Raw genomic sequence first — 3939 nt, 5'->3', positions numbered from 1 at the left:
TCAATGTTATATCATCTTCACAAAAAACCCATGATTATAAAGAATAGGTTTAAAAGTGAAAATGGTGCAGTATTATACCTGATATCTATCAATGTTATATAATATTTACAAAAAACCCAGGATTATAAAGAATAGGTTTAAAAGTGACAATGGTGCAGTATTATACCTGATATCTATTAATGTTATATAATCTTTACAAAAAACCTCGGATTATAAAGAATAGGTTTAAAAGTGAAAATGGTGCAGTATTATACCTGATATCTATCAATGTTATATCATCTTTACAAAAAACCCATGATTATAAAGAATAGGTTTGAAAGTGAAAATGGTGCAGTATTATACCTGATATCTATCAATGTTATATAATCTTTTTTAAAAACCCAGGATTATAAAGAATAGGTTTAAAAGTGACAATGGTGCAGTATTATACCTGATATCTATCAATGTTATATAATCTTTACAAAAAACCCAGGATTATAAAGAATAGGTTTAAAAGTGACAATGGTGCAGTATTATACCTGATATCTATCAATGTTATATCATCTTTACAAAAAACCTCGGATTATAAAGAATAGGTTTAAAAGTGACAATGGTGCAGTATTATACCTGATATCTATCAATGTTATATCATCTTTACAAAAAACCCAGGATTATTTGAATAGGTTTAAAGGTGAAAATGGTGCAGTATTATACCTGATATCTATCAATGTTATATCATCTTTACAAAAAACCTCGGATTATAAAGAAGAGGTTTAAAAGTGAAAATGGTGCAGTATTATACCTGATATCTATGAATGTTATATCATCTTTACAAAAAACCCAGGATTATAAAGAATAGGTTTAAAAGTGACAATGGTGCAGTATTATACCTGATATCTATCAATGTTATATCATCTTTACAAAAAACCCAGGATTATAAAGAATAGGTTTAAAAGTGAAAATGGTGCAGTATTATACCTGATATCTATCAATGTTATATCATCTTTACAAAAAACCTCGGATTATAAAGAAGAGGTTTAAAAGTGAAAATGGTGCAGTATTATACCTGATATCTATCAATGTTATATCATCTTCACAAAAACCTCGGATTATAAAGAATAGGTTTAAAAGTGACAATGGTGCAGTATTATACCTGATATCTATCAATGTTATATCATCTTTACAAAAAACCAGGATTATAAAGAATAGGTTTAAAAGTGACAATGGTGCAGTATTATACCTGATATCTATCAATGTTATATACACTTTACAAAAAACCTAGGATTATAAAGAATAGGTTAAAAAGTGAAAATGGTGCAGTATTATACCTGATATCTATCAATGTTATATCATCTTTCCAAAAAACCTCGGATTATAAAGAATAGGTTTAAAAGTGAAAATGGTGCAGTATTATACCTGATATCTATCAATGTTATATCATCTTCACAAAAAACCTCAGATTATAAAGAATAGGTTTAAAAGTGACAGTGGTGCAGTATTATAGCTGATATCTATCAATGTTATATCATCTTTTCAAAAAACCTCGGATTATAAAGAATAGGTTTAAAAGTGAAAATGGTGCAGTATTATACCTGACATCTATCAATGTTTTATCATCTTTACAAAAAACCTCGGATTATAAAGAATAGGTTTAAAAGTGAAAATGGTGCAGTATTATACCTGATATCTATCAATGTTATATCATCTTTACAAAAAACCCAGGATTATAAAGAATAGGTTGAAAAGTGACAATGTGCAGTATTATACCTGATATCTATCAATGTTATATCTTCTTTACAAAAAACCTCGAATTATAAAGAAGATGTTTTAAAGTGAAAATGGTGCAGTATTATACCTGATATCTATCAATGTTATATCTTCTTTACAAAAAACCTCAGATTATAAAGAAGATGTTTAAAAGTGACAATGGTGCAGTATTATACCTGATATCTATCAATGTTATATCATCTTTACAAAAAACCTCGGATTATAAAGAAGATGTTTAAAAGTGAAAATGGTGCAGTATTATACCTGATATCTATCAATGTTATATCATCTTTCCAAAAAACCTCGGATTATAAAGAAGATGTTTAAAAGTGAAAATGGTGCAGTATTATACCTGATATCTATCAATGTTATATCATCTTTACAAAAAACCTCGGATTATAAAGAAGATGTTTAAAAGTGAAAATGGTGCAGTATTATACCTGATATCTATCAATGTTATATCATCTTTACAAAAAACCCAGGATTATAAAGAATAGGTTTAAAAGTGACAATGGTGCAGTATTATACCTGATATCTATCAATGTTATATCTTCTTTACAAAAAATTTCGGATTATAAAGAAGATGTTTAAAAGTGAAAATGGTGCAGTATTATACCTGATATCTATCAATGTTATATCATCTTTACAAAAAACCTCGGATTATAAAGAAGATGTTTAAAAGTGAAAATGGTGCAGTATTATACCTGATATCTATCAATGTTATATCATCTTTACAAAAAACCCAGGAATATAAAGAATAGGTTTAAAAGTGACAATGGTGCAGTATTATAGCTGATATCTATCAATGTTATATAAACTTTACAAAAAACCTCGGATTATAAACAATAGTTTGAAAAGTGAAAATGGTGCAGAATTATACCTGATATCTATCAATGTTATATCATCTTTACAAAAAACCCAGGATTATACAGAATAGGTTTAGAAGTGAAAATGATGCAGTATTATAGCTGATATCTATCAATGTTATATAAACTTTACAAAAAACCTCGGATTATAAAGAATAGTTTGAAAAGTGAAAATGGTGCAGTATTATACCTGATATCTATCAATGTTATATCATCTTTACAAAAAACCCAGGATTATAAAGAATAGGTTTAGAAGTGAAAATGATGCAGTATAATACCTGATATCTATCAATGTTATATCTTCTTTACAAAAAACCTCGGATTATAAAGAAGATGTTTAAAAGTGAAAATGGTGCAGTATTATACCTGATATCTATCAATGTTATATCATCTTTACAAAAAACCTCGGATTATAAAGAAGATGTTTAAAAGTGAAAATGGTGCAGTATTATACCTGATATCTATCAATGTTATATCATCTTTACAAAAAACCCAGGATTATAAAGAATAGGTTTAAAAGTGACAATGGTGCAGTATTATAGCTGATATCTATCAATGTTATATAAACTTTACAAAAAACCTCGGATTATAAAGAATAGTTTGAAAAGTGAAAATGGTGCAGTATTATACCTGATATCTATCAATGTTATATCATCTTTACAAAAAACCCAGGATTATAAAGAAGAGGTTTAAAAGTGACAATGGTGCAGTATTATACCTGATATGTATCAATGTTATATCATCTTTACAAAAAACCTCGGATTATAAAGAATAGGTTTAGAAGTGAAAATGGTGCAGTTTTATACCTGATATCTATCAATGTTATATCATCTTTACAAAAAACCCAGGATTATAAAGAATAGGTTTAGAAGTGAAAATGATGCAGTATTATACCTGATATCTATCAATGTTATATAATCTTTACAGAAAACCTCGGATTATAAAGAAGATGTTTAAAAGTGACAATGGCGCAGTATTATACCTGATATCTATCAATGTTATATAATCTTTACAAAAAACCCAGGATTATAAAGAATAGGTTTAAAAGTGAAAATGGTGCAGTATTGCACCTGATATCTATCAATGTTATATAATATTTACAAAAAACCTCGGATTATAAAGAATAGGTTTAAAAGTGACAATGGTGCAGTATTATACCTGATATCTATCAATGTTATGTAATCTTCACAAAAAACCCAGGATTATAAAGAATAGGTTTAAAAGTGACAATGGTGCAGTATTATACCTGATATCTATCAATGTTATATAATCTTTACAAAAAACCCATGATTATAAAGAATAGGTTTGAAAGTGACAATGGTGCAGT

Source organism: Myxine glutinosa, unplaced genomic scaffold (assembly GCF_964187855.1).
Source record: "Myxine glutinosa unplaced genomic scaffold, kmMyxGlut1.1 SCAFFOLD_385, whole genome shotgun sequence".
Classification (NCBI taxonomy): domain Eukaryota; kingdom Metazoa; phylum Chordata; class Myxini; order Myxiniformes; family Myxinidae; genus Myxine; species Myxine glutinosa.
The sequence above is the reverse complement of the archived record's forward strand: the minus strand, read 5'-3'. Positions refer to the sequence as shown.